Raw genomic sequence first — 13,082 nt, 5'->3', positions numbered from 1 at the left:
TAATTTTGTTGAGAAATGGAGGTTGTCAAAAGTACAAGTTGCCTCATTCTCTGTCTAGAGGATTGGTAAGGCCAGCCCAGCATAGACAGGGTCCGGGATCCAGAATAGGTCTGATTTTACTCTTATTATATCTTTGTCCCATTGTCATGGAAACACCTCAAATTAGGCTTCTAAACTCTACCATTAAGACTGCTTCTCACATCCAGAAACAACCCCCCAATTCTTTGATTGGATGTCATATTGTCATTTTGGGTTAAAAAAAATATGGTCACTATTGGGTGCCAGTGGCTTACACCTGTAAGCCTAGCTACTCCAGAGACTGAGATCTGAGGATCATGGTTTGAAGCCAGTGCAGGAAGGAAAGTCTGTGGGATTCTTGTTTGTTTGTTTTGGCCGGTCATGGGGCCTGAACTCTGGGTCTGGGCACTGTCCCTCAGCTCTTCAGCTCAAGGCTAGTGCTCTAGCACTCGAGTCATAGCGCCATTTCTGGCCTTTTCTGCTTATGTGGTGCTGAGGAATCGAACCCAGGGCCTCATGCATGCAAGGCAAGCACTCTACCACTGAGCCACCTTCCCAGCCCCTAGAGACTCTTATCTCCAATAAACTACTGAGAAAAAGCTGGAGCTGGTGCTGTGGCTCAAGTGGTAGAGTGCTAGCCTTGAGCAAAGGACAAGCTCCCAGGCCTAGAGTTTGAGACCCAGGACTGGCAAAACAAAAACAAAAACACAAAACAAAACAAAAAATGGCCAGTGTAGAAAGCCTCTTGAGCCAACAGTGAGCTGAAGTGAGTATCTAGCTGGGGGTTGGTGCATTTGTCTGCCCACATTCCCCTCATAGTATGGGAATTTTGAATTGAATGACTTACTCCATCCTGGGTCCAAATTGGCAATGACAGTCTAATAAATTGGGCAAAGTATGATGGATGGTGAGGTGGTTAGATGAACAGTAAGGGCTTCAGAGAAACCAAATTTATCTTATTTAATACTTTGTGACAAGACAGTTTAAAGTACAGTGTCATGTGGCTCAATGTGATACTCTTTATCTTTCATTTGTCATGAAAATAAAAATGTCAGGTAAAACAGCGATGCAAATAGGATTTTTAAAAATAATTTGCATACAGCACTATTCCAATGAATGTAGTCTGTAGCTAGTGACACAGCAGGCTCTTAGCTTTTCTTTTCTCTAAGATAGGTGTAATAATAGTATCTCCCTGTGAGCTGTGGTTGGAATTAGAGTTCAGACATACAAAGTACTCAAAGCAACATCTGGCTGGCAGTAAACACCTAATAAACACAACCTATTATGATGTGTCCTTTCCACAGAAACCATTATAAGCTGGGTGCTGGTGGCTCACGCTTGTAACCTTAGCTACTCAAGAGACCAAGATCTGAAGATCTTAAATTCAAAGCTAGCCTGGAGTGGCACTGTGGCTCAAGTGGTAGAGCACTTGCGCACAAAGAGGCTCAGGGAAAGCACCCAAGCCCTAAGTTCAAGTCCCCAACTGACAAAAACAAAAAACAAAAACACCTCCCCCCCCCCCCCCCCGACAAAACAAAGCTAGGCTGGGTAGAAAAGACCAGAAGACTCTTAATTTCAATTAACCAACCAAAGCAGAAGTGGAGGGGGTAGCAGAGCTACCACCTTGAGCAGGAAAGTCAAGTTACACTGTGAGGCTCTGAGTTTAAGACCCAGCACTGGCACACAGAACTATTTTGTAGGAGGCAGTCTTCTTGTATTTTCTTCATCATGTTTCTCTCTATTCATCCCTCTGTTTCAGAGTCAAGACTAAGATTACTGGGCTTGAGGCTGTGTGTCACAACAGGAGATACCCAGTAAAATCTTTCATGTCTCTCCTTCACGCAAGCTACCAGAGCCTGGCAGTGATAATGAAGTTTTCATTTATTTACTTACTTGTGATGCTGAGGCTGGAGTCCAGAGCTTGCCTAGCCCTAGACAATCACTCTATCCCTGAGCTATGTCCCCAATCTGGTACTAGGGAAACTTGGACAGTCTTTTCCTAAGGTTGGTTGAGCACTTCTGGATCCCTCCTCATCTAATCCCATGTTCACCAAAATTCCACCTGCTTGAGATTTACATGCATTGCAATGTGGAGGCCACAGGATTTCAAAAAAGCATGGGTTAAGTCTGGAAGGGACTTGGCTTTGCACTTTCCTAAAGTCAGCTGAAATGTGAGGTGTGGTTGCAAAGGGGCAGAGGGCTACCTCTGGGAATCACAGTGCCCAACTGGGTGCCTAATTCATTAAGATAACAAGAAATGAAAGGCTAGGTCATACAATGTGGACATCATTCATTTAAGAGTGCCAAACTACTTATCAAACTGGCTCTATCAATATACACTCCTGTTGGTAAATGAACGTACCTGTCTTCCCCTTAGCTTTCCACTACCACTTTTTACCTTATTTTGCTTGAATTTGCATTTTGTTTTCTAGGCTTGAGTCAGGAGCCTAATGGGCAAACAGGGTATAACTTCCTCCCATCTTCTCTCCTACCCCAGGTGATGCTGATGATTGTTAACCATACACTCTGTTCAACTCTGGAATACACACTCTGCAAAAGCATTTCTAGAGACTGCAAGATTGTGTCTGATACCTCGAGGTTATTATTGTTATTATTTTTGTGTGTGTGCCAGGCTTGAACTAAGGGCCTCATACTATTCTTGGCTTTTTTGCTTAAGGCTGAAACTCTACTACTTGAGCCACAGATCCACCACTAGTTTTTTGATGGTTAATTGGAGATGAGTCTCACAGATGTTTCTGCTCAGGTTGGCTTCTAACTGGGATCCTCAGTTCTCATCCTCCTGAATAGCTAAGATCATGGGCATGAGTCTTAAGGGTACCTTCCTTCCTTCCCTTCCCTTCCCTTCCCTGTCCTGTGGCTTGAACTCTGCTTGGGCACTATCCCTGAGCTATCAGCACTCTACCACTTCAGTCACAGCTCTACTTCCAGCTTATTTTGTCGTTTGGCAGAGATAAGAATCTCACAGACTTTCTGGCCGATGCTGGCTTCGAACCATGATCCTCAGATCCCATCCTCCTCAATAGTTAGGATTACAGGTGTGAACCACTGGTGCCCAGCTTAGGTTATTTCTTAAGACTGAAAAGCATTCTTAAGGAAATTAGTTGAGTTTTTGCACACCACTTGCCCTAAAGCAATTTACAGATAGCTTTCATTTAAAGTTGCCTGGGACGTAAATCCCCTCCTGCTTTGCTGGCAGGAGGCAGAGAAAACAGACTGGTTGTCTCAGACAATACCTAGCAGGGTGTCCCACCTGCTGGGACAGAGCCAACCAAAGGCGCCTCACAAACCCTAGGAACTAGACAGAAGATACAACAGTGAGAAAGTAGTCAGACTCTTTGGCACATTTTGGATCCACGGAGGTAAATTCTTTCATGGAGTTTTGAAATAGCACAAGCCAGGAACAATGTCGAGAGCCTGAGAGTAAATGGGTTCAGGTGAGATAGAACAATTAGGATAGAAACAAACAAACGAACAAAACAAACAAACAAAAAAACAGAAACAGAAGAAAACTGAGCATCTTTTAAGAAGGATTCTGCATGCTAGAAAGAAAAGCGTTGAAGATGTACATTATGTGGTTCAAGAGATATCTTCCCACTGGACAATGCCTATATTTATTATACGATCATCTTGGCCTAAAGCAGTGCTATTAAAAAAAAAATCTAAAAGCACAGTAACAAATCTTGGAGCCCTGGACACTGAATTTGAACCTTAGAACACTGTTCCGAAGAAGTAAGCGAGAACTTGCAATTGAGCACGAACGGATTGAGAATTATGGGTAGCTTTGTTTGGAAACCACAAAAATAAAGACACTCTTAATGTTTCATTTTTCTCTCCTCTCCTGAACCACTTCAATAGCAACTGCACAGAGAGGGTACAATTGTATTCCGATGCAAACACAAGTGAGAAAAGCCAGGCCACCACTTGCAACAGTGTATTGCCATCTGGCTACTCGACGGTCCTCAATGGGGTGGGGTGGTCCTTGGGTCTGTGGGCTCTTGTGTCTGAAATTCACTGAGCTGGACAGGGCTGGCCTGTGTTCTCTGGGACTGCTGTACCCAGGATTGCCCTACCATCAGAGCTGCCAGTGCACCCTATCAAGCACACAAGGACCCATTGGGTTTCTCAGGTCCTTTCCCCCACTCAGGTGCCCCAGCAATCAGACCCACAGCGACCCATTTCACCCCAGGGACAATGATCTGTGTGAAACCCTTGGAGAAGCCAGCTCATTGGATCCTTGCGGGACCAATGCCCCTAAGGCTATTGTTGGGAGAAACAAAGAGGGCAGGAACGGAGGGCGCCCCCACGAGGCAAGGCGTGGAAAGGCAGGCTCGGACCTTCCAGGAGGCCGGTCGGGCTGGCGCTGGGGCACACCTGGATGGCTGGCTGCGAGCCGGGGATGGCAGGACTGGTCCACCCCCAGGGCGCCCCACGCGCGAGTCCCCTGGTGGCGTGCGCCTGGCACGGGTCTTCACGGCGTCGCAGCCACTTTGCTTCGATGTCCTTTTTCTTTAGAGGATTATTTTTCCCGCGCAAAGCAAGCTTCCGAGACTTCCCCGAGAGGGAAGCGCGGAGGGGCCGCCATTTCCCGGTGAAAGCGCCGCGCCGCCCGCGCGCGCGCGCGCGCGTCGGCACCGGGCGCCCCGGAAAGGGAACCGGAGGGGAGTGCCCGGCCCCGCGCCCTCCTCCCGCCCGCCCCGGGGCGCACGCACGCTCGAGGGGCCGCGCAGCCGTCCGGGTCAGCGCCCGCGCCACCCGCCCGGCGTCCCCGGCCTGACCTTCCCCGGCGCCGCCCGCCCATCCCCGGATCGCGGCCCCTTCCCGCTGCCCCGCGCCCCGGAGCCCCTCCATTGTCAGCCCCCAGCTGCCCGCGCCCAACCTGGGCACCCCCCGAGGCCCCGAGCGGCCCTGGCGCAGCCCCCGCCCCTCGCCCAGTCCCTCCCCCTCCTTCCTCCGCGCCCCAAACTCCGCATCCCCAAGAGCCCGGTGCTCCCTCGGAGACAGCCGGGCCGGGGGGGCCCGCCGCGGGACCCCGCAGCCCTCCTTCCTCGCCCGCCGTGCCCCGGCCCCTCGCCCGCCGCAGGAATTTCACCTTCTTGAGCAATCTCCCTTTCATTTCCCGACCATGCAAGTTGGGCAGATTGATTTATTAATTTTTTTTCCTCTTGCACAGAGCGGGTTGGTTATGGGGTGCGCCCGTGGGGCTGGGGTGGGCTGTGGCGGGGGGGAGAGGCGGGTGGCTTTCTCCGGCCCCTCACACTGCCCTGCCAGAGCGCGTTTTGTTTCCAGATTTCCCCCCCAGAGCTCCTAAACAATAATGCCACCGCCATGGCGGGCTCACCTGGTGCTGCGCCCCCTGCTCCGGGCGCCGGTGCCCTCTGCGCGCCCCTCCCCGGGCGCAGGTTCGGCCCGCGCAGCGCCGGTGCGGGGCAGGACTCTTTGCCTTTCTTTGGGTTTTATCTGTGCGTGTCAATGGCGGCAAGCGGCAGTTCTCTGGGCCGCGGATCGTAGCGGGGGGAGGAGGAGGAGGGAGAAGGGATTGCTCCTTCTCCACATAACCACCTCTAGGAGGAGTCGCTCAGCCTCAGCCCCCGCCAGCCCAGGCTCCGCCACGGGCCTGGGGCTTTCGGTGGGGCTTGATGAGCTATTGTCCTTCAGGGGCTTTAATGAGGAAACGGCGCGCGCGGCCTCCGCCGATCTGCCGGGGACTAAGCTGAGCCTTGCCCCAGATCCGAGGACACAAAGGCACTGTGGTCACCACCCAGTCTGCTTTCCTGTTAGCCAAGATCCACCTTGGAGGGAAGAAGGAGGCGTGGGTGTTCATCTGCCCATGCTGGGGACAGCTTTAGAGGATGAACCCGGGCAAGCGATCGAGAGAGAGAAAAGCCACCTTCGAGGCTCTTTCGTGTCCTTCGATAAGAACAAAACACACCGACGTTGTGTCCACCACTGGGAAGCTAGCCTAGGGCGGCCACAGCTCCGAGAACTGGGAATGTATCTCCCAATGCCTGGCCGCTTTTTATAAATTAACATCGATTTAGAATCCGTTGTTGTGTCATACTTGGAATAGCAGATGTGTGTTCTGGTGGGTCACACCGTGTGTGTGGATGTGATTTTTAATTGTGCGTTAATTTGTCATCTTCTAAAGGGGACTGAGGTTAGCACAGAGGTATTGTCTGAAGGAGCAATTTTTATTATTTTCTAGGAAACTCACCGTTTATGTAGTTGGGCAGGGGCATGGACAAATTCAGGTGTGACAATGACATTAGTAACTGCTCCATTCCTGGAGGAGATCTTTTGTATCAGGAGAACTGGCAAGAGCCCCTGACTACAGGGCCAAAGGAATGTGTTTATTTTGGGGGGGCAAAAATCCTAACTTGCTGTGGCATCATCCATATTTCCCATTATATCTTCTTAATAAATCAAATGGATATATATGTATATATATATATATGCATACATATATTTAACATTTTGAACCCACCCAAGTGATAACAATTCTTCACCACTGGCCAAATGGATGCTTTCCAAAGGCATTAACTACTATTTGGTAATACTATATATATATTTGCTACTATAAAGTTGTAACTCTGTGGGCAAAGGGGCCCTTAGGTGACTGAAGTTTATGATTGCATAGATGGGTAGGCAGAGCCCAAATGCGTACAACCTCAGGGGATTTATATGACCTAATCATGGCAGTGGCTGGCATTTATAGATCGTGCGGGTTTTGTATTATCTTCAAAGAGTTCCAATGTAACAGGTCCGTGTGTGTGTGTGTGTGTGTGTGTGTGTACGTGTACAATTGTCTGTCAGAGCCATTCCTTCCACTATTCTCCCCACCCCACCCATTCCATCCCCACTTGTCTCCTCAAGTTTTCAGGTTCCATTTTCAGATGTGTTCATTGACTATTAAGATTATGTGCATTTGAACTCAAGATTTTCTTTTCTTGAAGAACCAGCCATCTTCCTCTCCAGTGTCACCTATCATGCATACATTAGGAAGCTATAAATAAACCTCTTTTGATTAAACCTCACGGCTTCTCTGACTCCTTGAACCCCATATTCTTAGTAGAGGACACATCCATACTCTTCTTCCTAACCCCTTTTTTTCTACATGTGGCCTCACTATTCTTTGTCTCCTGAACTACTTGTCAAGTCTAGGCAGGACAAAGACTTCTTTTCCATGAGACATATTTGAAGGATTTCCAATGAGACCCTAGAGTACCTCCTTGTAGCTTCTGTTCCCATTTCTAGAGGAAATGCCCACCTCTCTTCTTATTTCTAAAAATCATCAGGCCAACATTCAAGAGAGACCTGGAGCCTTCTAGGACTACTTGTCCTAAATACTCCCTGCTATTCTGGCCCTACCCCCACTCTGTGGTGTTGGGCTCATGTTCTCCTTGTAATTTCCCAGTAAAAATGATACACCTAGTCTTTTCTTGTTTGTTTGGTTTGGTTTTTATGTGAACTTCGTGTAACTTGTTTCATTCTAGAATTTGGTTATATGTGATCCCGAGAAAGGCTAAGGGCAGGATATTTATGAGCCTGCCTTCTCCTGTTTGGTTCAGCATGATTTCTTCAAACGCAGATGCTCCTCCCACTTAGGGTGGGATTATGTTACCAGAAAGAACTTATAAATTGAATTCAAGAAATTCATGTGCATCTAATCTACTGAGTGTCCTGGCTTGTCAATGGGGTCTGCTGTAAAAAGCCAGCTGTTTTCTGGCAACTTGCAGTTGCTGCTGAGCTGCTCAGATGGTGAGAAGATGACCCTGCATAGGGCTAGCCTGGCAAAAGATCAACAATCCAAACTTCAAGAACATTGTACTACACAGAATGACATTGTTTTTACACCATTGTAGAATTGGAAAATCACTGTAAAGTTGAAAAATCATAAGCTGAACCATTGTAAAGTCAGGTTTATCTGGCAAAGATGTACTCACAATTCAGAGAATCAGGGGGACCATTAACTTTATAATACTCTTATACTAGAAGGCATCAGAGAGGTCACTCTTCTTTTTATGGGAAGAAATCTGGCAGAGCTTCCAAAACATTCCTGGATACCTAATGATAATGGCTGAGGTTCAAGCCCCAGTACCTGTGCACATGCACACATGCATGCATGTACATACACATCTAACATGGAGAGAACAGTATATAACTAAGATACATTTAAAATAGTGGACATGATGATAAATTTGCTGGTAATCTTGAATTCTACTGTGATCTCAAAAAGTTCCTCAGGAAATTTCTGTGAAGTCTTTATAAATGGTGATAAGAGCTCACATTTACTGAACATTTACTAGGTGTCCTTCACCCTTATTAACTCATTTTATCCTTACAACTAAGGGCTAGGCACTACTTGATTGAGAAACTGAGGCACAGAGTAGGTGAGAAGCTTGTCCACCGAGTTAGGAGGCAGCAGGTTCATTCTGTCAATCATCATCTTAATCTGATGGTGAGGAAGTGCATTTGCTTTAAGCAAAGGGATTTTGTATTATTCACATGATTGAGAGCCCTCTGGGCTCCTCCCAACATATCTGCACAAAGTGAGCAAGCAGCCTAATTATAAGAGGTATGGTTGATTACAACTTCATGGAAAACATTTTCTTAACCTTTGACCTGTGTGTGTATAACATGATAAATACATATATTGATTTCGAGTCAGCTCCATTAGCAACACGGATGTCTAGTAAAAGTTTATTGAGATGCAGGATGAATTGCTTCACCATTCAGAACCAGGCATGTAGCATAACTTAGAGATGAGGATAAAAAATGGATCCAATAAGTCAGCCATGCAATTGGGTTCATGTCCTATTGGATCAACTAGTAATTCAAAATCAATACACCTCCAATGTAGCTTTTTAAAAGCAAATAACATACACCAAAAAGAAAAAAAGACAGGAATGTACTAAATAGATAGGTACTATTTAGGATCCTGTACTATCTAGAGAGGGTGAGTGGAGGGATGGAAAATAAATATGGTAAAAATCCTTTATGTACATATGTGAAGTGGAAGAATGAAGCTTGTTGAGTTAGTTTGGGAAATGAAGAAAAGGAAGAGGGAAGCAATGGAGAAGGAGAGTCTGATCCTGGTACATTGTATGTACATGACAAAATGAAATTCTATTGTATAACTTATTGATAATAAAAATGCAAAGATCTTAAAATGTAGCTCCATAACTTTTGGCCTCCTGTTTTTTTTCTTATAATCTTAGAAGTCTTATAATCCATGTATGATATTGTGTGAAGTGAGTGGACTTTGGTTTTCCAAGATTTGCTCTAATCCAATCACTGTAATGAGATCATATTACCTCTGTAGGATCTTTATGAGCAATTACCTGTTGATTTCTTACCTTTGCATCTTCCAAGAAAGACTTTGCATATAGATAAGCATTTATACTTGACATATATAAGTGTGTGTGTGTGTATGTGTGTGTGTGTGTGTGTGTGAGAGAGAGAGAAATAGAGAGAGAGATTTGTATAACCAGATTAATTTTGTTTGAGAGTTTCTGATTTCCTTTGAAGTAACCTGAGATTGCTAGGAGTGTCACAGGAACAGATGCAAGTTATTGGTTCAGCTCTTCTGTGGATGTTAGGTGGGCAAGTTAAAGCATCAATTTACATAACTTGAAATAACTACGTGTGTCTGAGGATTTAAATGCACACAAGCACTAGATTAAACAGCATCTCACTTATTTTTAAAAAATAAATAGGGGTTTCCAACATATCCTTTTTCTCCCCATGTAGCCTAGGCTAGACTCAAGTTGAAGATCATCCTGTCCCAGCCTCCCAAGTGCCTCAAAGTATTGTATAGCTAGAAAAAGGCCACACAAGCAATCTGATTAATTTTTTAAAACTAGAAGCTTGCACATTTTTATGTTGTTCTGTTTTGAACAGTGGATGCAATTAGTGTTAAACTTGTACTTCCTGGACCAGAACCAAAAGTTTTACAATTTGAATCATTTTTGGAGGAAGATAACACCTGTGAATGAAGGACAGCAGTGCCCACTGAGTCTTACCATCTCTGGATGAAATGAATGTTTTGGTATTTTAGCAAAAGAAGCATTTTCCTAATCTTGATTCTGAAAAAAAATTATCCTTTGGGATAGTAAACCTTGAGCTTTGCACCAGTGAGTGTTCACAGATGCAAATCTGTGTGTTTGTGTGTGTGCATGACTATGTAAATATTTGATGTGACTGTTACATTATATATAGTTATAAGATGGACAGTGCCAGAAATTACAGTAGGCTCAGAGTAAGGCTGGTTTTGATCGACAGGAATCTACCAACTATTTAGTATTTAACTGATGAACTGTATTGTAAAGGAAAAGGAGGTATTTCTGGCCTTTCATACACTGTCAGTCCCAATTATGAAAAGTTTGGGTTAGGAAAATAAGGCACATGGTATTATTAAGTTTAGCAGACACAGAACCCAAAGCTAAGGGGCAGGGGGCCAGTCTTGCTCAGCTCGACGATGTGCTCTGGGAGATCATCCTGTTATCTCTAAGCAGAGCTCTGCAGCATGTAATGGGAAGTGACGGCATCCAGAGAATCTGGACCTTGGCATCTGTGTTGATAGGTCATGCGATGTGACCTTGCACCTAAACAAAATTGCTCTTTCTAGTTTAGGATCATTGAAAGAATTGGGGGGCGGGGAGGAGCAATCGATTTCCCAAATCTACGAATGCAGAACACCATCGTAAAACTATGATTTATTTATACAAATGGTGTGTTTTCACAAAGGCCATCTGTCAGTTGACTCTCTGATCTAAAACAAATCTGTTGGTTCCCCCAGAAGAAATAATATGTCTGTTGAGAAGGGTTTATGGACGACAGGCTGCCCAAGCTACCAGCCGTTGGAATAATAGCAACTATTTATGATATATTTACTTCTAAGGGAGTGCTGTGAGTAGAAACTATTGTAAAGCATGACAATTTTTCATTACCTCAAAGCCAAGAAATGGAGCCCAGTTGTATCCATTAAGATTGCTACATGAGAAACATGTTCCCTTTTGGAAAAAAATACCCAAATAACAACATTAGTTAAACTGTACCAGACATCATGATTCACCTCCTGGATGGGGAGAGGACCATAGGGTGGATCTGAAGCCCTTCATTATTTTCTGGAGTAGAAGATGACAAACCATTCTGAAGGAAGTTCTGGAGGCAAAAGAGTGAGAAAGGGCTCAGGAAATCAGTGGTCTGTTTCTAGCACTTTTGGTGCCTCTTTTGGTGATCCTTAGCTGTTCTGGAGTCTGGCTGGATCATCACCTACCTCACCCCAAGGGAAGGATGCCCGTCCCCTGCGTGGGTCTGTTCCAGGGTCATCCAGGAAGAAGGAACATTGTCTTCTCTGGAGCCATTGTATCTCCTCATCTGCCTAGTTTTTTTTTTTTTTTTTTTAGGTCTGGTCGTGGGGCCTGAACTCTGGGCCTGGGCGCTGTCCCTCAGCTCTTCAGCTCAAGGCTAGCACTCTACCACTTGAGCCACAGCACCACTTCTGGCTTTTTTCTTTTTGCTTATGTGGTGCTGGGGAATCGAACCCAGGGCCTCAGGCATGCAAGGCAAGCGCTCTACCACTGAGCCAGCCCCTGCCTAGTTTTTTCTTCTGACTCTCCCTCAAGATGGTAACGCATTGTGGTTTTGATTTGTAGTTCATTAAAGATTCATGGTGTTGAGCACCTACTGATGTATCTATTGGCCATTTCTAACTTTTCTTTGGGGAAAAAAATGTGTATTTCAGTCCTTTGTCTAGTTTTCAATTGAATGTGTATGTGTGTGTGTGTGTGTGTGTGTGTGTGTCTGTGTGCTGGTACTGGACTTGAATTCTAGGCCTTGTGCTTTTGCTTGGCTTTTTCTGCCACTGGGGATATATCACCACTTTCATCTTTCTGCTGGTTAATTAGAGATTAAAAAAAATCTCATACACTTTTTTTGCCTGGGTTGGTTTGGAGTCTCAATTCTTAGATCTCAACCTCCTGAGTAGCTAGGATTTACAAGCATGAACCAACAATACCCAGCCAGAAACATTTTTAAAATGAACCACACCATTCTCCTTTGTGACTTTTCTGTCACTGACAGGTGTCTAAGAAGAATGACTTGAAGGGAGACTTGGTTATTTTGGCTCATAGGTTCAGAGATTTTGGTCTGTCATGGTGGGGAGGTCATGGCCGAGCAGTGCACATCATGATGAGCAGGAAGCCTGTGCTGGTGGGGGGGGTGGGGTGGGGGGGGTGGGGGGGATCCTTTTCCCTTTGTAAATTTAAGTTTAAATTTGCTATGTAGCCCAGGATGGCCTTGAAGTTTCCATGCTTCTCATTCAACCTCCTAAATGTTGGGATTATAGGTGTGCATACCCAGTTCTTTTTTTTTTTTTTTTAACCTTTTATTCCATCTGGGTCCCCAGTCTACCAGGTAGTGCCTACATTTGGTAAGCATCTCCCCTCTTAAGCTAATTGTCACTGGAAATACCCTCACTGACACATCCAGAAATGTGCCCAACTAGGCACTCCTCAATCCAAACAAATTGGCAATCCAGATTAAACATTACATTCTCAATGTCTGAGTTACTTTTTACTTTTTGCCTTCTGCACATGTGAGTAAAAATAAACATTGACAACCGAGTTGGTTAAATGTTCCCTACTGCTTCAATGTCTTTTATTTCCTTCATTTGTGTAAACCTCCAAATTTATTTAGATAATCAGAATAAAGGGTGCATTTCCCAAGCTCCCTTGTAGTTATATGGCACTGTCGTTCAGTTCTGGCCAGTTCTGCATATGTAATGCGTGTAACTTCCCGGTCATTCTCTCAAAGATAAGGGATACCTGTATTCAAATTCTCTATCCCATTACCTAGGACTTGATCACAGTGGTATTATCCTTAATCTTGCAGAAGAGGGTGCACCTGGAAAGCTGAGCAATGAGGGAGAAGCCATATGGGTCCCCAGCATTATAAAGCCAAGGCTTTCAAATAGTCTTTGTTATAATAGGGGGAACTAAAGTTCCATCTTGTTTATGTCACTAGGAGCAGAACCTGCAGCCAGC

General features: G+C 45.2%; 1 protein-coding gene across 1 annotated transcript in view; it reads right to left on the bottom strand.

The window, feature by feature from the left end:
* LOC122122265 (core histone macro-H2A.2) overlaps nt 1-6,294 on the bottom strand; it is a 34,015-nt gene extending 27,721 nt beyond the window's left edge. The window contains exon 1 of the mRNA XM_042696354.1: nt 5,378-6,294. The gene's annotated coding sequence lies outside the window, so the exon portion shown is untranslated. The remainder of the gene's footprint in view (nt 1-5,377) is intronic.
* Between the last annotated feature and the right edge of the window lie 6,788 nt (nt 6,295-13,082).

This window comes from Dipodomys spectabilis, unplaced genomic scaffold, assembly GCF_019054845.1.
Source record: "Dipodomys spectabilis isolate Male_0828 unplaced genomic scaffold, ASM1905484v1 ptg000207l, whole genome shotgun sequence".
NCBI lineage: Eukaryota > Metazoa > Chordata > Mammalia > Rodentia > Heteromyidae > Dipodomys > Dipodomys spectabilis.
Note: the sequence above shows the minus strand (reverse complement) of the source record. Positions and strands in the feature narration are given on the sequence as shown.